Raw genomic sequence first — 25,785 nt, 5'->3', positions numbered from 1 at the left:
ATATATATATATATATACATATATATATATATATATATATACATATATAATCTATTTATTATTTTCTGTTTTTACTTTTTTTAAGTTTGCGGGGCTATCCATTGTCCACATGGAATACCTGCTAACTCTGACCCTCCCCTTCGTTTATGGGTTAAAGGGGGACTCGGATCGTAACGTTGGTTTGAATGCTGTAAGGTCGCCACTAACTCACCAGATTCTTCAGTTTACCAGGAGAACTCGTAATGTAGGCATTCAATTTTGGCTAATGATCGACGATTTTATTCATCCTATGGCGGATTCAGGAAAGAATAAGTGAATGATTTTTGTTTTCCCGAGGTTGAGTTAGGTTGGGTTAGACTAAAAAAAAAAAAAAAAAAAAAAAAAAAAAACAAAAAAAAAAAAAAAAAAAAAAAAAAAGATTGGTGCCGGGTAAACAAAAATGACCGTAAAGAGATCTCCCGAATTTACTCCTCAGGTGAATCAAGTCATCGGTATTTATCGAAACTAACGATCATTGCGTTATGGCTCTACAGTGGAGCCGCACGACAACATTGACTCTTCCTCACCATGATGAATTCCTCAGCCGGAGGAAGGTTTGCAAAGCGCCGTTCACATGAACAATGTTTCGGCACTAACTTCCCGGCTCACACGAGCAAAACAAGAAAAAGCTGCCGAGAAAACGGGATCTTGCTGACGAAATATTGTTCGTGTGAATCGCGCTTAAAAATCGACAGCGTGCTAAAACTCATCCAGTAAAATTAAAATATAAGATCATAGAGGGGTTTTTGGTGTCAGAATCAGACAAATTGTTGATGCAAATTTTCTTACGTACGAGCGGAGTAAATTACAGGCCTATATACTATACTCCCACGAGTATAGGTTCCCTCCCTTCGACTCGTAGGGCCCCATTCAGCCGTCCAATTTAGCATGATGTGACCAATGACCATACAAAATATCTACTATTTATTTTCTTAGGTGAGCTCTGTGTTTCGCGTGTCGGAAAAAGGTGGTTAGTGTGCCAGGATTTGCACGCGTGCCAAGAGTTGCTCATCCCTGGACTAGACAGTTTAGCCTTTGGGAAGAGCCGAAGTTGCGTTTAGCCTAAAAATTAAGTATGCAAAATAATCAGAAATGTATATATACATACATATATATATATATATATATATATATATATATATATATATATATATATATATATATGTGTGTGTGTGTGTGTGTGTATATATATGTATTTATATATATTTGTACATATATATACATATTTATATATATATATATATACATATATGTATATGTGTGTGTGTGTGTGTGTGTATATATATATATTATTTGTACATATATATATATACATATATATATATATATATATAAATGTATATATATGTATGTATATATATTTGTACATATATATATATATATATATATGTATATATATATACATACATATATATATATGTGTGTGTGTGTGTATATATGTATATATATATATATGTATGTATATATGCGTATTTATATATGTTTATATATAATGTATATATATATATACATATATATATATATATATATATATATATATATATATATATATATATATATATATAAGTAAATTTCGGTGTGTAAGAAAAGCCGGATCAATTCCCGGCCACATGTAACCGTTAGGTACGACAAATCTTCATGCTTTATCGCGCAATCCCATGTACAGTACTTGTCCGAAAGATTTTATTTCCGCAAAACAGGGATCGAATACAGGTTAGAAGTAATATTATGACCCCAAACATGCGTATGAGTTCATAGCGCTTGGCACTCCGGAGGGCCCCAATACGTTATAAAAGCTATTTCAAAGCGTCATTACTGTTATTAATCAAATAAGATAAAAAAAAAAAAAATTGGGTCCAAACCCGTGACGTGCAGAGGGGAGAGAGTTGCGAAGGAGCGGTGCCCCCCCCCCCCAGGTATCCAAATAGGGGACGTGGATTCAATCAGATTATTTGGGGGGCAAATAACTTAATAAATTTGGTTGATTTATATTCAAATCGAGGGAAATGTTTATTCTATGTTTCATTTGTGTTTACATGCTCAAAATATCTTCCTTTCTCGTGGTAGTCCTCATTATTTGGCCTTATGCTCGATTCTTTGGGATGTACAGTCAAAACGTTGGCCCCGGACCTCAGCAGACCTCTACACGCGACTGGTAATCACGGAATGGTTCTTATTAAGTGGTTCTTAGCAGTGGACGACACCAATTTGGAGACCGGTGGGAAGACCCAAGAGGTGGAAAGATGGAATCAGAGAAGCGATTGAAAGAAGAGGGGAGACCACGAGGGCGATTGAAGGTGAATAAAAGAGATACAAAGATGGAAAGACTTCGTGAGGCTTCACAACTGACTTAGCAACCGGTCTTTCTGGAGTATGGTGAGAAAGGTCTTCCTAAAGCGGCTCTGGGGACGAACAAGATCGAATGAAAAAAAAAGAAAAAGAAAAAGAAATACTGTGGAAACAACATATCATGTTTGATTCGTACCAATGTGCAATTAAGTTGGAAGGAATTATCTTTTCCCTCCGAGCGAGTTATGCTAAAAAAAAATCCTTTAATTCTCTTCACAGGTGAAAATATGTAGAAAATTCTATATTCGATAAAAAAAAGTCACCAAGTCCGCTTTAATCCCCTCTGAGCTGACTGAATCCTGATATTTGCTGAATAAAGTTACGGAGTGGTGTACCAAACAAAAGGCAAAAACTGGCTAAAAATGAGTAGGAGAATAGAAAAGGAATGAAAAGAGAAGATAATAGTTATGATGATAATAACATTAGTAATGATAATGATCATGATCATGATAATATTTATTAGAATAATATGATTTTAATTTATATTTTAATTATAATTTGTAATCATGATTACAATAATATTTTTATTATATTACATTACATTATTCTATATTACATATATGTATATGTACATGTATATGTATATATATATATATATATATATATATATATATACATATATACATATATATGTATATATATATGTGTATATATATGTATATATATATGTATGTATATATATGTATATACATATATATATGTATATATATGTGTATATATGTATATATATATATTTATATATGTATACATATATGTATATATATATGTATATATATGCAATAAGAACACTATTATTATGAAGCAGAGCGGACGATAGCCTTGAGCCTTCTATAAGCTGTAGTCTAATCATTTCTCCAGATACCGTTGTATAGGGCAATAGGCATAGTTTGTTTACAGCTAAAAGGCGTTTTCACACGTCCTGGTGGTACTATGTCAGTGTCTGTAAATCATCTGAATTATTTTTGTCTTTAGCTTACTATATCTCATGATGCTTATATATTCTGAGTGCGGAATTAGGCGGGTTGTGATTGAGTGCTGAAATCAATGTTGTCTGTTCTCCTATTCGTTGGCGGGCAGCAGACTTCATTTGTCTTGATCTCGCTTTTATGAGGGAATAATCTCTTTATACTTTCTAGTATTCTAAAGTCTTTAATCTGTATATTCATTTTAATGGGTAGTTCCTTTGTGTGTTTAAACGGCTTCCAGGATAGATAATGTTCATGGGTCCCGAGAATGTAATCATACGGAAGTACTTACTGTTTTCAAGTTTCTTTTCTTCTGTGGTGAGTTTGCATACTTTATTCCAAGGTGATTTGAAAGCCCTGCTTGTATGTATATATATATGTGTATATATATGTATATATATATATATATATATACATATTGAAATATGTATGACAGAATGAATGAAAAAGATAGTGAGGTAAACGCCAAACTAACGTTTCGTCCTTAAAGGACTTCCTCAGAGTATACACTTAGAAAATATTTACAGCTTATATACTTCACTTTCCTTACCCCGTTCCTCCCCTATCTCTGTCCTTCCTTCTCTCCGGTTCACCTCGAACAAAGTCGCTAGTCAACTTTGATAATTTAATAAATCCTTCTCTATGATTATTGCAAAGTTTTGAAGCGATGTACTCTGCTTTGATTATTCTTCGTTCTTGTTTTCTTAGCCCTTTGAGGAGCACCTCTGTATTTTCCCAGTCATGAAGGTAGCCAAAATTGTCTATATGAACCATTAGAGAATTTGATGTCCGGTGGGCTTTTACGTCATTCTTGTGTTCACGGTTATATAAGAGCACGACGTCGTGTCGTGGACGGCGCACGGCGAAAAGACGATATGTGTGAAACGAGCCTGAAGGGAAAATTCGGGACAGAACGTGTCTTGATTATCCAAGAACTTTTTGTGTGAAAAGTTCTTTAATCTCTTTCACAACTTCAAGAACAATACTTTATTAAGGCTCTAATTCACAAAGACATGATAGGGGGGTCCTCTCTCATTCTTACTCTTTTTAGTTCACAAGAGAAGACCATAGGTCTCATCCCAGCATAAGAGCTAGGTAAGGAGATCTAATAATCTCCGTAAGACGTACCTACTCTCACATACTGTATTCCTCCTTCTACTCTCATTCCTCCTGCATTTTTCTCTCCTCTCTACATCACCAACACACCTCACCTTCAAGCCTCACCTACATACTTCCCTATTCCCTTAGAAACACTTCTTCATCCCGTCCTCGCTTTGATAGTTCACTTTTGGACCTTGTTCCATTAACATAACGCTGAGCATCAAACACTTCTTCACTCCAAATGTGTGAGGGAATAGTCACGTGGTAGTCTCTGCAATGAAAGACGAGGCAATCTCACTCAAGAAGGATTCATCTTAACTGAATGAAATTCAAAGCCTTTTTTCACTTTGTATCATAATTTCTATCTAACTTCAATTTTATGTATGTGTATCAATATATATATAATATATATATATATATATATATATATATTTATATTTTATATATATATATATATATATATATATATGCTAATAAGAACACGGGTACGTGTGTTCACTTATGCAAATTAGACCACTGAAAAAGAAACTAACGACGCAGAGCGCTTTCGTATATTTACATCTTCAGTGCATAGTACTTGTTTGCACTGAAGATGTAATATACGAAAGCGCTCTGCTTCGTTAGTTTCTTTTTCCAATTCCTTTGCATATATATATATATACTATCATATCTAATTATATATATATATATAATAATATATAATAATAAATATGCCATAATTATGCCATTCTAGTCGCGACGGACGAGGAGCTCGATGGAAACATATATACGGAAACTGATATGTGGCCAAACTAAGGGCTCGAACCCAGTTCAGACGTAACAAGTGACCAGTGACTTAGCCCACTGTAAATTAACGTGGTTGAAAATATGAAAATCTATTCACTGGGGACCATTCTGTGTATGTAATATATATATATAAATATATATATATATATATATATTATATATATATATATATATATATACATTTTAACAACCACAATGCACTTTAATTCTAAGCCATCATCAACGGGAGATCCAATGGAAGCCTCAAGCAGAAATTGAAATGTGGTACTGCCGAGGACCCGAACTCAGCTATCACATGACAAGTGATGCATGTGATAGCTGAGTTCGAGTCTTCGGCAGTGCCACATTTCAATTTATGCTTGGGACCTCCATTGGGTCTCCCGATGTTGATGGCTTAGAATCAAAGTGCATTGTGGTAGTTAAAATGTATCTCTAATCATTGGGACCCATTCAGTGTTGTACATATATAATATATATGTGTATATAATATATAAATATATATGTATATATATATGTGTTGTGTGTATATATGTGTGTATATATGTATATATATGTATATATATGTATATTTATATATATGTATATATATGTATATATATATACATATATGTATATATATATATATATATATATATGTATGTTTGTATGTATGTACCGTATTTTTCAGACCATAAAGCGCTTCGTACCAAGATCTAAGAATATAAGGTCTAACCACTTCCGACCGAATTTCGAGGGAGTTGGCGCAGCGAGCCCGTGAACGTCACTTGGCTGTTCAAAGTGGGGTTAGCGGTCCTATAGCTGTCATTTGAAGTTGGTCCGTCGTTCGAAAATGACGTCGCCTTCGCTCGCACCGCTCCACTCAATTATTTATATTCTGACAAAATATTATATAAAATATATATATATAATATATATAAAAATATTATAGTTCCTGTCTATATATATGAATATATAATATATATGATATATAATATATATATATAATATATAAAATATTATAGTTCCTGTCATCCTTGGCGTTTCACAGTTTTCTTCAATGTATCACAAAGAGAAAATGGACGCATCTAAATGACGTCAGAAGCTGCGCAGAACTACTCCAGCGATTAGACCTCTTTACTTAGACCTTGCTTCGTACCATAAGGCGCACCCATAATTTGCTATTCCCCGTCCTTACATAAGGAGCACCTGACCATAAGGCGCACCTGGTCTCGTCATCGGAAAATCATGCATATGTGAGTGCATTCAGAACTGAACATTTTCGTTGTTGAATTCTCGAGAAAAATCGGTTGGGATTTAGCAAAATTACAAAAATAAATTATATATATATATATATTTTTTTTTTTTTTTGGTCAGTGATATATATATATGTAATATATATATATAATATACATATACATATGTATATGTATATATATGTATATATAAAATATATATATATATATACATATATATATGTATATACACATGTATGTATATGTATATGTATATAATTATATGTACATATATGTATATACATATATGTATATATATGTATATATTCATATATGTATATATATATGTATATATTCATATATACATAATATTATTATATGTATATATATGTATATATTCATATGTATATGTGTATATATATATGTATATATATATATATTCATATATACATATATATATATGTGTATATATTCATATATATGTATATATGTATGTATATATGTATATATATGTATATATATGGTATATGTATATATCTATAATATATGTAATATATATATATGTATATAGTATACTATATATGTATATATATCTATATATATCTATATATATATGCATATATATATATATAATTATATATATATACAGTATAATACTATATATCTATATATATGTATATATATATACAGTATATATATATATATAATATATATTATATATATATGTGTGTGTGTGTGTGGTGTGTGTGTGTGTGTGTGTGTGTGTGTGTGTGTGTGTGTGTGTGTGTGATTACACTTTTGTGACAATATAAGTTGATTTTCTTTAATATTTCTCGTCCATAAAAATTTTTAGGAGAAAAAAAATCTAACGGAATATATTTGTTAAATGTTACAAACTTCAATTTCTGTAAATTGATAAGGATAAGGTCATGCAAGTTGAACGTTACGTCATCATTGTGCAAAATTCAGGGCATAAACTTCCGTTTCTTCGAACTCCTCGAATGCTCAGCTGCAGGGATGTCTCTCTTCAGAATCCAGGAGTAATCAGCCATCGTGACTGCATCCCAGCCTCCCTAATACCTGGTCTCCATCTCTTTTATGGCCTGATGGAATCTTTCCCTCTGCTCATCACTCATTGGCCCCAGATTCTCAGAAATCCGAGCTATATGTGAGAACAAGTAGTACTTTTTGATCCTCATGTTGCATCCAAGGTTTCTGAAAGCAGTCAGCATATTGGTGGTAAGTTCTGCATAGTTCTTGGCCTTGTTGTTGCCAAGGAAGCTCAACTCTCGAACAATCGGTAAGTCTCGTATGAGTCCTTTATTGGCTTTCGTCGTTGTAAATACCTGAGGAGAATCGCTAGTAACAGCGACTATTATACAACGACGAAAACCCATAATGTTTCGTGCCAGCCTAACCGATTGTCCGTATGGATGCATGCATACATATATACATACCTATATATATACATATATAGATATAATACGTCTTTAAATCTCTTATTTATTTCTTCTCTCTATTGTAGACTGTGTACATATATTAAAATGAAGAGAGTCAGTATCACTAAAATATATGTTTATCTGGTTTTTGTCATTTTAGTGGCTTTGGCAAGGCAATTTAATTCAATCGAGTGGATGCCCCTCAAGATAAAAAAGCTTTAAGCGCCTCTCGATTGGATTTTTGGTGTCGATATTTGACAAAACCTGTATAGATACTATCGTAGCAAACATGAAAAAATAAGAATGGATGTGACTACAAGAGACCATGAGGCCCACACTAGGCAGTTCCATGTCCCTTATCACCCGCCATCCCTGTCCATAAGGTTATCCAATCTTCTCTTAAAACAACCCATAGTTTCAGCGCTCACTACATGGGTACTAAGTCTATTCCATTCGTCAACCGCTCTGTTGGTGTAAAGGGTATGAAGAAATCACCGCACAAAGTCAGATGAGTCAGTCTGTAGGTCGGACTTATTAGCAGGTGGTCGTAAGTTCGATGCCCGGGACCCGCTGTGGGCTTCCTGCATTAGTTTCCAACTGTCCTGGCCAAGTGGGGAGGCAACCCAATGTCGGCAAAAAAAAAAAAAAAAAAAATGGCAAGTCGCAACGGACGTTTTTTTTTTTTTTTCATACTAGGATTCTGTGTTCTGTAAGTGAAACAGTCTCGATTATATACTTTGTTAGACGATTTGATTAATTCTAGGGCCGAATCTCTCAGTTTCAGGTTGTCTCAGTAAAAGCTATTGTTACTGTGAGGCACTTTACAGATTCTTCCTGGGAAACATCAGCTTATCTTGCTCAAGTGATGATAAAATCTCATGTTTAAGTAATCATTTCTGTAAGAGAAGCCATCCATTTCATTCTGAAAAAATGCAACAAGAAACTGGATCAGTTAAATCGAAAGTGTACATTTGTATAACATGGAGTTGAGCTCCACGGTAGCGCTGGACTTACGCAACCGTTACAGATTGGAAATTCAAAATTCAAATAATGACCGTTAATTAACGAATACCACTTTGTGCTAATTTTCTTGGCTGCAGCGATGCCTCATCGTCACGCAAGATACACTACATCCTTTTAGACGTGGTGGCATCAAACGGGGTTAATTGACGCTTACTTTGTAACTATTATGTAACTACCACTACTCGGAATCCTTGACACCTTTAACGAAGATCCACGTATTACGTAACATGAATAAGTATGACGGAAAGGTCTACACCTACGGTCTATCATTTCCCTCGTCGGAGATTCTTGATTACAATAAGTTTCTCTCCCACGCACCGAGCATCAATCATCTCGGATGACGCCACATCAAGCATTCGATCCCCGGGGTTGGATTACGGCTTTGGAAGGTAACACCTCTGATGCGGCTTCGCACCGGGAACTCTAACAGAACTGAACATAACAAGACACTTGAAATTCACAACTAACAACTGCCCCGCACTCTCTCCCTGACTCCTCGACCCACTCCCTGTTTCTCGCATCCTTCTCCATCCCACCACAAGGTTGTGGTGGCACATTAGGCTAGAATGCTACTTGGTCTTGCTATTTCGCTTGAGTAGAAACGATCTCATTTACAGTATTCTAAACTTCCGTAAGAACGTTTCGACAATGTGTCCGTCCGTATATGTTTAACTTCTCTTAGTTCGCCGTTCAGCTTTTCACTGTGCGACGCAAAAGTAATATGACATTTGAAAATTTGAAAAACAAAAGATCGTAACTGAGGTCGTTTCTTCTCAAACGAATTAGCAAAAGCAAGTAGCATGCTAGCGAGGAATACCTAGTATGCCGCCACCTTTACTCTTATTCCTACAAAGGATTACAAAGGCGGAGCATGCCGACAGGAGACCTTTTGGTCCATATCTAGGTCGGATGCAAAAAGAAAAAATAATAATAAAATAATAAATAAAAACTATAATAATGTAAATAACAAATAAAGCATAAATAAATGCATAGGTATAGTTAAATAATAAACAAACAGGTAAATAGTAAATAATAATAAATTGACATATAACTATTAATAAATGAAAATCAGACAGACAAATGATAAAACAAAAACTCCTTCCCACCACGTATATACCTCGTCCTATTATCCTTTTTTCATATTCATCTTTCCCTCCATCCTTCGTCGCTCATCTTAGAACACAAGCTCCCTTTCCTTCCCTCACCGCTTCCTGTTCCCTGACAGGCTCTCAATTACGCGTCTGTTTCATGCAATTCTGCATTTAGACTTGCGTCTCCCCCTCCTCCTTTGTCCACGACAAGGCTTCTCTCAATCTGACAATTCCAATGCACCTTTGATATATGGCATCACCATAATTTCAGCAATAATTTACTGTATATCTGGCCAATGACGAGTACAATGGCCACACAACTCAAACTTTGTCTCAAACGCTTACATTTCATATGCAAAATGGTGCAATAAAATCCCACATTTCAAAAGTACATACGATGAACATATCGCGGGGAGTTTTTAACAATAATACTTTGATTTTAGCAAAGAACACCTATAAGAGAAAATTAAAATGTTTGGAAGCCATATTACTAAGGAATTACCGATCAGGAATTAATATTCAACTAAATATGTGTGGAACCCTAGGGCTGTTCGGGACATCTCACGGAGCGCCAAGAAGATATTAAACCGAAGTGCCTTATTTTGTAGAATGTTTATATGATCATGATTTGTATATTCAAAATAAAGTTGCATGAAGATGCTTAAAGCATAGGCGAAACGTCGTAAGTAATGAATTTTTTTTCATCTCCAAATTCACCATGGTTTTATTTAGTGATATTGTGTTCTCCCTTCCTCTCACAGAAAAGAAAATAGCAAGAAGGATAGAAAGTTTAAGGAAGATAACCAATGTTGAGTATGTTGTATTATTTAATAGAATACACACACACACACACACACACACACACACACACACACACACACACACACACACACACACACACACACACACACACACACACAGTTGTCCTCAGTTGTCCTCAGACTCGAACCGAGACTTCCGCGGAGGCAAAGCCGTCCCTCTACCAACTAAGCTACTGAGACTATAAGATTTCCCAACCTCGGGGTTAATCTAACTCCCGCAGGATTCAAGTCGACTACTAACTGCCGTCCTAATCTCGGTTTTACAGAGAACGAAGTCCGCCTGCAACCAGTGGTTAAACTGGTACGTATCCTTAATAGACTTTCGTCGTTGTAATACCTGAATAGAATCGCCAGTGACGGCGATGTCAATCAAATAATTCCGACAGTTGTCTCCGGACTCGAACCGAGACTTGCACGGAGGCAAAGCCGTCGCTCTACCGACTAAGCTACTGAGACTATAAGATTCTCTATCCTTGGGGTTAATCTAACTCCAGCAGGATTTGAGTCGACTGCCAACTGCCGTCCTAATATCGGTTTTACAGAGAACCAAGTCTGTCTGCAGCTGTCGGAATTATTTGATTGGCATCGCCGTCATTGGCGATTCTATTCACACACACACACACACACACACACACACACACACACACACACACACACACACACACACACACACACACACACACACATATATATATATATATATATATATATATGCGTAAAGAGAGAGATAGAGATATGGGGAGAGACGGTGAGTGAAGACCAAAAAATTAGTTCCCTTAAAATCAAGGCAATCGACATGAAAGCTGAATGACAAAGGGGCGTTCCTTTTTCTCCCTTCGGGTTGCCATGGCGAAGTCGGAATAATTGGAAAAATGACACAGGTTAAAAACACGGGATCACTCCGAATCATTCTTCTCTTACAGAAGGGTTTCTCGTCTAGCTAGATTCAAGAGTCTTACACATTGACTTCCATTATGACAAAGAAGATTAACTCCACTCCCGGATATTAGAAAATATTTTATAGCCTTATCATTCAATTGTTTATTTATTTATTAATTCATCGATGTATTTATTCATTGAACTTTTTATTTATCTATGTTCGTTTTTTTATCTATTTGTTTGATTATTCTTTCAATTACTTATTTATTCATTCATTTATTATTTGTCCATTTATTCATTAATTAATTTATTCATCTATCTATACAGTGAGAAAAGACTTTTTTTATTCTTTTTCATTTTCCGCATGAGGGGATGAAGAGGAGGGATTTGTCGCCATGTAAATGAAGCGGTGGTGTTAAGCCAGCTTCAGCTGTCGGGGAACTGCTGTAGATATGCTGTGTCTTGCTGCATTGCTTCTGACCTGGGCAGTTGCCAGGGGGTGGGTGCCTTTGTCTTGGCTGGCTACCCCCCTTATAAGGGGGAAAAGATCCTTAGTGTATATTTTTGTTTAAAATACACTAATTTCCTTAGTTACTTATTTTCTTATTTACTAGTTCATTATTCATTGAAATGCTTAGTTCTTTATTCCTATATTCCTTTATTCTCTTATTCCTTTGTCCCCTTATTTTCTTATTTCGTCATTACCTTAATTCATTATTCCCTCGTTTTCTTATTTCAGTATTCCCTTATTTCATTATTCCTTTATTATTTTATTCATTTATTTCCTCATTCCCTTATTTCATTATTCCTTTATTTCCTTATTTCATTATTCTCTCACTTCATTATTCCCTTATTTCATTATTCCTTTATTCTCTTATTTTATTATTCCCTTATTGATTTATTTCCTTATCCTCTTAAACCCTTATTGCATTATTCCCTTATTTCATTATTCCCTTACTCACTTATCCGCTATTCACTTGTTCACTTGTCCGGTTACTCACCCATTCACTTATTCCATTACTCACTTTTTCATTTATTAATTCATTTGCTTATGCACTTATTCACTTGAAAAGTGTCTTTTAACACCTCTGAGTCTATCTCCTCTTGCTTCTTCTTGCGGGAGGCGGGCCGGGACGGGACGGGGCGCCGAGAATTCTACCATCGTATTTCCCATGCATGAAGTAAAAGGTGACGAAGCGGGATGGGACCAGGGATCCTGCTTTCTGATTGGTCATCCCACGAGAAGTCAAAACATAAGAGAAACTGGAAGAACTCCAACAGAAACCCTAGAAACTAAGCCATCAAATGTGCGTGCTTGTGGTGCACATGAGAGTAAAAGGGAATAAATTGGCTGTTTGTTTGCGAGAAGGAAGATGGATATGTTAGAGTCAAGTGAAACTAAGTGTGTGTGTGTGCGTGTGATTCACCATGGTCTTGGATCACGTGTTGGACTCGTGATCGACAGTTATTAACCTCCCAGATGAGAGCTCAGAGCTCGTATGACCGATTTATGGGTAATACTGTGACCTTACACGCACACACACACCCAACTCCACGCCCACGAGAGTCAGAGTAACAACCCGCAGCGGAGCGATACTGAAATTATTTCAGCTCTTGGCGAGATTCGAACCCGGACCGCCCTAGTGGCAGACGAGAACCCTAACCACCGCGCCACAAGGTTGTGTGTGTGTGTGTGTGTGTGTGTGTGTGTGTGTGTGTGTGTGTGTGTGTGTGTGTGTGTGTGTGTGTGTGTGTGTGTGTGTGTGTGTGTGTGTGTGTGTGTGTGTGTGTGTGTGTGTGTGTGTGTGTGTTTTAATGCATTTCCTATCTACATATCTTTTCTATATATCTCTTTATCTATCTATCCATCCATCCATCCATCCATCCATCCATCCATCCATCCATCCATCCATCCGTCCGTCCGTCCGTTCGTCCGTCCGTCCGTCCGTCATCCATCCATCCGTCATCCATCCGTCCGTCCGTCCGTCATCCATCCATCCGTCATCCATCCGTCCGTCCGTCCGTCCGTCCGTGTCCGTCCGTCCATCCGTGTCCTTCCGTCCGTGTCCCTCCGTCCATCCGTCCGTCCGTGTCCTTTCGTCCGTCCGTCCGTCCGTGTCCGTCCGTCCGTCCGTCCGTCCGTCCGTCCGTCCGTCCGTCCATCCACCCACCCACCCACCCACCCACCCACCCACCCACTGTATGTTTCTTTTAATCTATTAAGTCAGGTAAAAGGAATTATTTCTACAGCGAAAGCATAAACTTGATCAACTTCACTACCTCCAGGCCATTTTACCTAATTGAGGGCACATCCCCAGGAACTGACTGGCTTCGTAGCCAATCACAGTGTCTGCCGTGCGTCATCGTTCTCTTGAGTAGCCAAGCCTGAATCGATGGTCGTCGTCATGGATGCCTGTCACACGAAAACAAACTTTATCTTTCCCCGTTTAGGATAAAAAAAAAAGAGCATTAATGGGGGGAAATTATTCCTTTCTAATTCTTGTGTGGTGATCCAGGAAGTCGTAAAGCTCTCAAGCACATCAATCTCGGGCTTTCAGATCGTCACCAGAGGCTTCGTGAATTTAAGATGTGGGAGACATATGACCTCTCGGGTCGATGGAGGGGGCGGAAGGGCGGCGAAGAGTTCCGGACCATCAAGAGGACAGGGTCCTTCGAATTCCAGAGGGAATGGATTTAATTCCGGTAGGTCTGCGGATCCTGGGGATGGAGGTACAATAATGATGTGGTCCGCTTTACAGATTCTGTCCGGGTTGGTGCCGGGAGATTTCATCCATGGATGGGTTACCCACGAGTCCTTTACTGACTACTGGGACTCATTTGGCACATAGACTTATAACAATTTTATTTAATTAAAAGTATCTCGTCGGCAGTGATGGGTGCGGAAGAATCAAGATAACATCCCCCGCCGTTGTGTCTTTACAAAAACATTGGAATATAAGAATGGAGGAAGCTGAAGAAGACCATAGGGCCTACACTAGGCCCTTACTACCTATTATCCTTACCCATAAAGTTACCTCATCTTCTCTTAAAACGTCTAATTATCTCAGCAGACACTACGTTGTTAGTAAGTCTATTCATACGTTAACTCTTATACTGGAAAAAAATAGTTCTTGCCTATTTGCTTCTTGAATATAGATTTGTCCAAGTTGAACCGTGCTAAAAAAAAGTCGTAACATTGTTTGGCGTAAACATCTTTACAGGAAGTTTTAGTTTCAGGCAGCTATATGGGGAATGCAAGGTCCTGTGACGCGTTTGTTTCGGTCTCGCTTCTTATCAAGCGGTTCACAGTTTCTCTCGACTCCTTGTCCATGGACGAGGTGATGGCGGTTCGAACCTTGCCACCGGCGAAGATCAACCAAGGGTATGGTTCATTAAATTCTACGTTAAAAGTTCCTTTATGAGGGGCATCGTCCTAGCCTCCTGATAGGGGGAATTTGTAATGTTAATCTAAATCGCTACTTGCCCAAAGGAAACATTTTTGCTCGCAGCTGAGCGTCTCCCGGCGTATACCCTAAATCACAGCTTATATTACACACAAGACAGACTAAAAAGAGAGAATGGGAACGAACGTTATTAGCTTGACAGCAGGGAACTTTTGGACTCGAAATTATTGGAAAACGGAGAAGTTCTGATCACTTTTGTAGAAGAAATGTTGTTTTTCGTTCTTGTATCCTGACTGTGGCTCCTGCGTTTTTGCATTACCTCAAAATGATACGTTTGCACACACACACACACACACACACACACACACACACACACACACACACACACACACACACACACACACACACACACACACACACACACACACACACACACACACACACACACACACACACACACACACACACACACGTTTTCTGTGTAATGACACGAAAACTAAAGACTGGTAAACTGCGGAGTTCCACTGAAATAATGTGTTGGAGGGCTTCTGCGGAGTGAGCTAGTAGGACACAGTCGTCAGCGTACAGCTCAATGATGCTGCAAATGGTGGTAAGTTTGTTGTGGCCCTGTAGGCGACGGAAATTAAAGAGGCTCCCTTCCAAATGGAACTGTATCCACACTCCACCGTGTATATATATATATATATATATATATATATATATATATATATATATAATATATATATATATATATATATATATATATATATATATATATATATATATATATATATATATATATATGTATATATATACATATATATATATATATATATATATATATATATATATATACATACAAAGTAATTACTGCTCGTTTTGGAAGATAAGCCTGTTACCCTCTAATTAGTTATTTTAAGTCCCTTTGACTCCTTTCCTTCCCGAAATCTCGTCTTGTTAGCTGGCTCTTACCCTTCCCCTTCCCTATCCACTCACCCACCAGTAACCTTCATCACAATCTTCGGCAAATGAGCTCTCAGAGTTCAGTGACCCCTATGGCATATTTCAAGAACCACGATAGCAGTGGGGAAAGTAGCTTGCTCATCGAGCAGAGTCATCTGTTTTGTTAGCTGGGCTAGAATCTATCAAAGCTTTTTATATTTCGAGCTGAGTTTAGCTCGATTTTTTATTTTTTTTATTTCGACTTGAGATTAGCTTACGTGGTGGTTGTTGAAGGGAGGGGGTGAGAGGAGGAGGAGGGTCGGAGATACCGATGGGGAGGTTTTTCTGAAATCCTCGATCAAAGCTGACTCGGGTTTTGCAAAATAGGCATGTGGGGCATTAATAGGAAATGATTGGGGATTTACGAGAAGAGCGACCCAGGAGGAGGAAGTACTTTTCGGCTTCGATGGGGAGGGTAAGGAAAATATTGTTTATCTATTAATCTATCTAAATTGTTGTTATTTATAATTTTCATTACATTTATTTATGTACTTATTAGTTGATTAGTTTATTTCTATATTTATGAATTAATTTTTATCTATTTATGTGCAGGATCTAAGAGATGTATACATAATCTTCCTAGGCTGTGACATCGTGGTCTAGTGTGTCCAAATCACTGAAGATTGAAACACTGACGTGGCGTGGAGAGTATTTTTTCGACAAGGCGATCTTAAGAAAAAAAGTGGAGGGCAGAGCCATTATGTGCACGAAGTTTCGCCTTTTACTGCTTTATTAAGTACATCATACATTTAATCAATCTGTAACAAGCAAAACAACGTACTTATAAAGCACTGTTTTCCAACCCTGGGTTCACCACCCCAAGTAGGGTCACCAAGCGTTTTACCAGCTGAGATCGACAAGACATCTTGTATGCTATATATTTTTGTTGCTTCCAAATTCATATCGCTATAATAAAATTCAATTATGTTAACTTTGTCTTTTATAACATTACATTACCTCTCATACACATCTATTTGCTCTGATTATTGAGAAAGGTTATCCTGCCGGTGGGAGTATAACAGAGGGACTTTGGTTTGGGGAACCTCCTGGTTGTTGTTGTTTCATTATTGTTATTAATATCATCATCGTCATCGTCATCGTCATCGTCATCGTCATCGTCATCGTCATCGTCATCGTCATCGTCATCGTCATCATCATCATCATCATCATCATCATCATCATCATCATCATCATCATCATCATCATCATCATCATCATCATCATCATCATCATCATCATCATCATCATTGCCATCATCATCATCATCATCATCATCATCATCATCATCATTGCCATCATCATCATCATTGCCATCATCATCATCATTGCCATCATCATCATCATTGCCATCATCATCATCATTGCCATCATCATCATCATCATCATCATCATCATCATCATCATCATCATCATCATCATCATCATCATCATCGTTGTCGTCGTCGTCGTCGTCGTCGTCGTCGTCGTTCTTCTTGTATGTATGCTATTTCATATATTGGTCTAGTGTTGTATCACATTTCTTTGATGAAAATCATGGTTTGATTGTTAATTTTGTCTCTTGCACATCAAAGCTCCCATTTCCGCCTGGTAGCTGCTGCTGTTGCTACTTGCCAGAGATGAAGCTGTCGTCTCCATGGCAACAGTGCCGCGCTGCCGATCCCAATGGTACCCTGAAACTCGGAAGATCACACAAACGTATACACTAGAGTACGCACGCACACACACACACACACACACACACACACACACACACACACACACACACACACACACACACACACACACACACACACACACACACACACACACACACACACGCACACTCACAAATAATTACTATTTGCAGTCGGTACTCGAACTCCGGTTCATGTATCACAGATAAAAATGCAAACTCAGCGCGTACACACGGGGGCGCGTAACTACGGCCGGAGCTGTCATCTTTCCCTTTGTATGTTTAGCCAGTCAAGGAGAATGTCATACACTGATATTTTGTGGAATATTTTTTCTATTGACCCTATCGCGTCCATCACTTAAACTTTTCTGAACAATCATTGTCGGGTCTGAGGAATCCTTTTGTGTCAAACAGGCTGTACGTTGTCATCGACTTAAAGGAGGATCGGAAACTGCACAAAGAAATCGACACTTTTCTTGTCATTTTGTCTGCTATGGCTCGTTTCACACGTATCGACTTTTCGCCGTCTACGACACGACATCGTGCTCTCGAATAACTATGGGTGTCCATGGACGCTTTCACAGGTCACGACCACAACCACATGTGAAAACGTCTATAAACAGCCACGGTTATTTGGGAACACGACGTCGTGTCGTGGACGGCGCACGGCGAAAAGTCGATACGCGTGAAACGAGCGTAATGTTACGTTTTGTTCAACGATGATCGTTCATGGCTCAACGATGATTGTGAAACGATTGCCTAGAACACTAGTTCTTTGTTTCTGAATGGGGCTGATTTGCCTCGAGTAATTGCCCCTAGAGTCTTTAACGATTATCGGCTGGGGTTGGGGTGGGGGGGTGTTGAATATAATCGCACACGGAAACGATTTTTTCTTTAAGCGTCACTGGGTACAGGTTTCTGTTGTAAGAGTTCTTGGTTAGGTCATCTTTGAACAAGTTGAACTAACGGCGAAAAAAAAAATCGGTAAATTTGTTGTGGACTTCATGTGGTCAATTTTTGAAATAATCCCTTTTCTTTCCTCAAGTCAAACATCAAATGTTTTTTAGCCCCTTTCTTCCACCAGAAAAGAACTTCTTCGTCTTCAATCTCTTCACCTAGAATATATTCAATGAACAACCTTCTGCTTTAGCTCAATTTGGTCAAAGCCATTTTCTGACGACATTACCTTCATGGGGTGCTTCTGCCACGTGACTGGTTAAAACATAATTATGTTTTAAATAACAATAATGATGTTTTATAATAATATGTTCTAATAATAATGTATTTCAATAATAACATGTTTTATATAATAATAATAGTTATAATCTCGTCAAAAATCGCATGGACAGAGACGTTCTAGGAGAGATACTAGTATTGTGCCGCGATAACCGTTGAACAATCATCATAGAGCTATAATCGTGGCAATCACATCAAGCAAAACGTACCCCAGGGACGTCAGTAAGCTATAAATTAATTTTTTTTGACAATTTGTCGAAAACATGTGGAAAAGCAATTTCAAGTATGCACAACACACCGCTGAAGTGAGAGTGTCATTTGGCGTCGTACAGCGATAATTGTTGGACAATCATCGTGATAATCGCAACAAGCATAACGTACCTTAACTAGTCCACGGTAGTGTCTTGGCCCGACCAATTCCGGTAGGTAGTCGGGTCACGTGCGGACATTTGTTCCTGTTAAAGTTGATCGGGTGGGATGAGATTCCAGGCGACAAAGGGGTTACGAAGGAACTAATGTAAGACCACAGAAGAATCCTCCCAACCTTAGAAAGCCTCCTGCTTCGTACAAAATTGACAGGCTCAGTTACGTTTACGTACACATTAGAGTGAAATACACGCGAAAACACGTACACACAAACAGACACGCGCACACACACACACACACACACACACACACACACACACACACACACACACACACACACACACACACACACACACACACACACACACACATGTATATATATATATATATATATATATATATATATAAAACTTCTATCAAAAATCACTGTCGTACCTAGAGCAGATGTCAATGCCTTCAATGGCTTCAGTGTCTCCCTAGCCTGCGTTAGAGCGTGACTCGAGCTAATTCCCCTCGCCCCCCCTTTTCAGAAGATCGTGACTTGTTGTCATCACGGACGTAATGGCACTAAATCCAGACACTTCGTGCGGCTGTCTGAGGGTAAGGCGTCGTCACTGCAGTAGTTTGATCTTATTGCGGACAAAGCTTCTTTCCAAGTTTCCTTATATCCCGGTGCTAGTGGGACTTAATCTCGCCAGTCTCTCACAGTAATGATAATTGTAGTGGGAGCTTGGGTCGGTTTTAGTGGAAGCAATTTAGCGTGATTGTTGTGGTTTTACGAACCATAAGTGACTACAACGTTAGGACCGGCTGCTGCCAACACTGGCAGTGATAATGAAAGTTAAACGCTGGAGTAAATGTACCTGGTGGAGTAACACAATGACAATTGGTGTTTTATTGTTGGTTTTGTCGCATTTATGGTTTCCGTCGTGGCTGCGGGGAAATAAAAAACAATTTGGGAAATAACAGCAGCAATTTTGTGTTGGATGCTGTACGACCTCACTGAGGATAGGTGGTAAAGGACATGGAACTTGCTAGTGTAGGCCTTATGGTCTCTTGCAGTCTTGTCCATTCTTATGTTCTTATGTACAGCAGGATGGATGTCGTAGGTCCTATTGAGTCCATCGTTGATTATTATACTCACGAGGGTGTCTGCCAAGATTTGGATGAAGGTCTTCGCGAAGGCTGAGTTGCTCAGCGGAGGTGATTGTCATGTTTATAACTTCTTTTTTTTGTCTAAATTTTGTTACTACGAGATGAATGTCGTCAGAGTATATATATACATATATATATATATATATATATATATATATATATATGTATATATGTATATATATATATGTATATGTATATATGTATATATATATGTATATATGTGTATATATATATATGTATATATGTATATATATATGTATATATATATATGTATATATATATATATATTCTATAACAAGCCTCGGGCCATGCCGACCCATCTTCGCGGGAGGCTTGGCTTCGCTTTATGAAGCCTTTGGCGGCTAGCTGCTCCTAGTTCATTAATTTAACATTTTGTTTAATTGTCTTCGACTATTCTTCCCTGTTGTAGCCTCTTCTTCTGATTGGCTAGTTCCTGAGTCGTGACGTCATGTTTCTCCTGATTGGCCTTTCAGTTGTGACGTCATGCAGCATTTTCGGATTTTTATTACATCTACAAACTATAATCTTTTATGTACTAACATAACATGCGCCAGCTTCACCGCCATGGCTTCGCGATGGGCGCTTGGCCTGCGGCGCTACTCGTTTCTCCAATCAATTTTCTCCGTTGCCGTGACGTCAGCGTTCTCGGTCAATCAGTCATCTCCGTTGCCGTGACGTCACCACTCTCGGCCAATCAGTTATCCCTGTTGCCGTGACGTCACCACTCTTTCAGCCAATCAGGTTCTCGTGGATTGTTTGCAAATCACCGTCACCGGCTAGATCATTTTGCCAAAAACAGACATGTTAATGTTATACTTATCTATTGTTGTTGTTTGGTGATGACGTGAGTTATTAGAACTTGTAAGTTTTCCTCCGAATATGATTTCATGTCTATGTGCTCACATAAATGTGCATTAGTTTATTCATTTGATTATCTATTTGTTTCATTAACTTGTTAATTTAGTAAATATATATATATATATATATATATATATGTATATATATATATATGTATATATATGTATATATATATATATGTATATATATGTATATATATATATATATATGTATACTTATATATATTCATATTACATATATATATACATATTCACTCGTTTCTTTATTTGTTATTTATTGATTTATCTTTTATTTATTTACTTATTTGCTTGTTTATATATTTATCCATGTATCTATTTATTTAATTGTGTACTTATTTACCCTTTCATTTATTTTTGACGTAGTCTCTATAAGAAGAAGCTGTACATTGTCCACAGTGAAGGGTTAGTGCAAGTCGCACAAGGCCAGTGATCAGTTGCATCTTCGTAGGATCTTCGTAGGATCTTCGTAGGGTCTTCGCTGAAACCAATTACGATTCTTTTTGGGCCGGTGGTGGGGGGTGGGGGGGTGGAGGGATGACTAAATCTCAGAGATTAGACTTTCCGCTGACTGCCCGGCATCTCCATTGAGTGTGATGACGTTCCACTTTTTCGACATTCAATTCTGACTTAACATTTCAGGCGATCTTAGGCTCGTTTCACACGTATCGACATTTCTCTGCTCGCCGTCCACGGCACGACGCCGTGCTTTCAAGGTCTCTTTCATGAGTCAGAGTGTTTTGAACCGGGAGAGATGGTGGTCTTTATATCAAGTTCTGGCTGTCGGCAGGTGATTTTATTTAGATAATTGAAGTTGCAAACATTATCTGGTCGCATCCGGTGCCAATGCATAGTGTAACAGCAGCAAACCTGTGAAGCGTGTCAACGACGTATCAAAGAATACCTCGATTTCTGTTGAAATCGAAGTAAAAATCATTACTGAAAGGTGGGACATGGAACTGCCTAGTGTAGGTCTTATGGTCTCTTGTAGTCTCTTCTGTTCTTAGGTTCTTATGGACCGCAAATTACATCTCTGAAAGGTGGGACCTGGAACTGCCTAGTGTCGGCCTTATGTTATCTTGTATTCCCCTCCATCCTTATGTTCTTATGTGTCGCAAATTTCAGCATCTTTTCTTACTGGAAGCAACGCAGACAAAGTAAGATTAGTTGTCGAGCTCATTGGGATCAAAGAGGCATTTTAAAAACTTGAAACGAAAAATGAACTGGATTAAAACGGAAAGGCGAAACGATCATGATTTTTGCCACTCCCTATGTTCTCACTCTATAGCTAGACATTCATAGATGAAATGAAAGAAAATAGTGGATGGTCTTATAACTGGTGGTCGAAATACAGTTAGTTTTATTTATTCATTTATTCATGGATAGGGATGACAAACGGTAATGGACATAGAACGGCCTAGTATAGGCCCTATGGTCTCTTGTAGTCACCTCCATTCTTATTTTCTTATGCTGATGATAAAGACCTTATATCACACACAGAAGAAACTGAGACATCTATTGAGAGAATTACAAGATCTTTGCAACATGAAAGGGGTGAAGATCAAAGTGATTAAGACTGAAACGATGGTAGTAGCAAAGAATTAAGAAAAAAGTCTCAAGGAAAAACTATTGAATTAAGTAAAGATTTGTGCATCTAAAGAGACAAGTAACAGTTGATGGAAGATCTGATCGAGACTAAAATACGAATAAGCATACTAAATGCAATATTAAAAAAAAACAATAGAAATGTGTTGACAAATAATTCAATGATCCTAACGGAGATTTCTAAAGCGTTTTGTGAAATATGGACATTTACCATTGACAAAAGGAAAAATCGAGGTAATAGAAACGTGGTTTGTAAAAAAAATGATAAGAATATTGTATACACGAATGAAAAGGTGTTCAGAGGAGTTGAGAGGAGCAGGTCAGGGACGGACATAATCAGATCATGGTAATCATCATTCCTGGAACAAAATCTGAGAGAGAGAGAGAGAGAGAGGCAGAGAGAGAAAGAGAGAGAGAGAGAGAGAGAGAGAGAGAGAGAGAGAGAGAGAGTGAGTGAGAGAGACAGAGAGTGAGAGAGAGAGAGAGAGAGAGAGAGAGAGAGAGAGAGAGAGAGAGAGAGAGAGAGAGAGAGAATGAGAGAGAGAGAGAATGAGAGAGAGAATGAGAGAGAGAATGAGAGAGAGAGAGAATGAGAGAAGTGGAGCCAGTGAGATACACACACATACGTACACACACACAAACACACACACGCACACACACACACACACGCTCACACACACACACACACACACACACACACACACACACACACACACACACACACACACACACACACACACACACACACACACACACATATATATATATATATATATATATATATATAGAGAGAGAGAGAGAGAGAGAGAGAGGGAGAGAGGGGAGAGAGAGAGAGAGAGAGGGAGAGAGAGAGGGAGAGAGGGGAGAGAGAGAGGGAGAGAGGGGAGAGAGAGAGAGAGAGAGAGGGAGAGAGGGGAGAGAGAGAGAGAGAGAGGGGAGAGAGAGAGAGAGAGAGAGAGAGAGAGAGAGAGAGAGAGAGAGAGAGAGCGAGAGGGAGAGAGAAAGAGAGAGAAAGAGAAGGAGAGAGAAAGAGAGAGAGAGAAAGAGAGAGAGAGAGAGAGAGAGAGAGAGAGAGAGAGAGAGAGAGAGAGAGAGAGAGAGAGAGAGAGAGAGAGAGAGAGAGAGAGAGAGAAGGGGAGAGCAAGAGAGAAAGGTTGGAAAAGGCTCGTTAACTGGGGAAGTAATATACCAAGACCATTGATAGTTTGCTGCGGGACGAGGTAGCTGTGAAGAGTGTACTCGGGCTAATTAGGGTGGCAGAGGAAGGGAAAGAGCGGTTAGTGATGGTCGCCGACATCAGAGACATGGCACCTTGTTAAGGTAAGGTAAGTATCGGGTATCCATAGGGTGGTAGAGTTAGCCGCAACTAAGAAATGCCTGATACTGTAACAGGGTCTCATCGTCATTATTTTGATCATCTCTAGTATTAATACTATAGCAATACTGATAATGATGTTTATGGTTATAGTAATGGTAGCGGTCATCGTGATGTATGTGACAATTATATCATAAAATTAATAATAGACACTGAAATTCTGACCATAATATCAATTCTTTCTCTACAGATGGACTTTCGCCAGAGCTAATGTATAATGGTGATATTCTTAAAAAAATCTTTCCTTATATAAATCTTATATAAATCATTGGAAGGAAAATATTTATATGAGGATTTTTTTTAAGAATACCACTGCAATAATCTTAGTGATAATCTTAAAAAATCTTTCCTTATATAAATCTTTCCCTTCCAAGGATTTATATGATATGTATATAAGAATTTTTCTTTTTTTAAGAATACCACCGTAAGTTTCCAAGTGTAATACTCGTAGAAATGGTTTTGGATTGGACAATTTTAAAGTTGAGAAGGAAATAAGTAAGAATCGGTTTACCAACAGTGTGGTTAACGAATGGAATGGACTTAGTAAACATGTAGTGAGCACTAAAACTATTGTTTGTTTTAAGAGATAACTTTACAGACAGGGATCGCAGATGACAAAGGGCATGTAACTGGTTAGTGTGGGCCTTATGGTCTCTTGCAGTCTCTTTTATTCTCATATTGTTGAGGTGTTAAAGAAAGAAGTTGAATTGGACACATGGCTTGCAATTCTTTCTTATCTTGACCACAACGTTTTGATTTGTTTTCAGTGGGACGACACACGACGCGACACATGCTATGCGGAGAAGGCCGTCTCGTCCAGAACTCTCCCCATCGTTACCACAACACTAACACCACCGTCCTTAGTAAGCTTCTTCTAGTATTTGTTCCTCTTTACTGCACTCTTTAGTTCATCTGAACAGAGAGGACTTTGGTATGTTAAGGTGTGTGTGTGTGTGTGTGTGTGTGTGTGTGTGTGTGTGTGTGTGTGTGTGTGTGTGTGTGTGCGCGTAGGTGTGTGAGTGTGTGTGCGTGTGTGTGCGTGTGTGTGCGCGCGCCCTCTAGGTCATACGAAGTTGTAAACATTGATATTGAAAAGCCTCTGACAATTCTATATCTGCTAAGACGTTTGGTAAAGGATATTAAAATAATTCTTCGATGGGCTAACATCCCACGTTAATTCCAATACTTAAGACGGCTTGAAGACGTCACTGAATTACCTGCCAAACACTCGTAGTATAGTTTCTCAAGAAATTTCATTACAAGTTCCAGATGCGAAAATGGGAATTTCCCAAACCCTTACACATTCAACTGTTGAACTATGTCTGCAGCCTTTTATGCCTTCTGTCCCACCTCCTCTTCCCGTTATTCGT

At 38.1% G+C, this 25,785-nt stretch overlaps 1 protein-coding gene across 1 annotated transcript in view; it reads left to right on the top strand.

Moving 5' to 3' along the window:
* Positions 1-25,785, top strand: part of LOC143026483 (neuropeptide Y receptor type 2-like) — a 198,565-nt gene that overhangs the window by 75,887 nt on the left and 96,893 nt on the right. Inside the window, exon 2 of the mRNA XM_076186943.1 lies at positions 25,183-25,278. The gene's annotated coding sequence lies outside the window, so the exon portion shown is untranslated. The remainder of the gene's footprint in view (positions 1-25,182; positions 25,279-25,785) is intronic.

The sequence above is a fragment of the Oratosquilla oratoria genome, chromosome 6 (genome assembly GCF_046742065.1).
Source record: "Oratosquilla oratoria isolate Oo_2021 chromosome 6, ASM4674206v1, whole genome shotgun sequence".
Classification (NCBI taxonomy): Eukaryota; Metazoa; Arthropoda; class Malacostraca; order Stomatopoda; family Squillidae; genus Oratosquilla; species Oratosquilla oratoria.
This window is presented reverse-complemented; position numbering and strand designations above follow the sequence as displayed.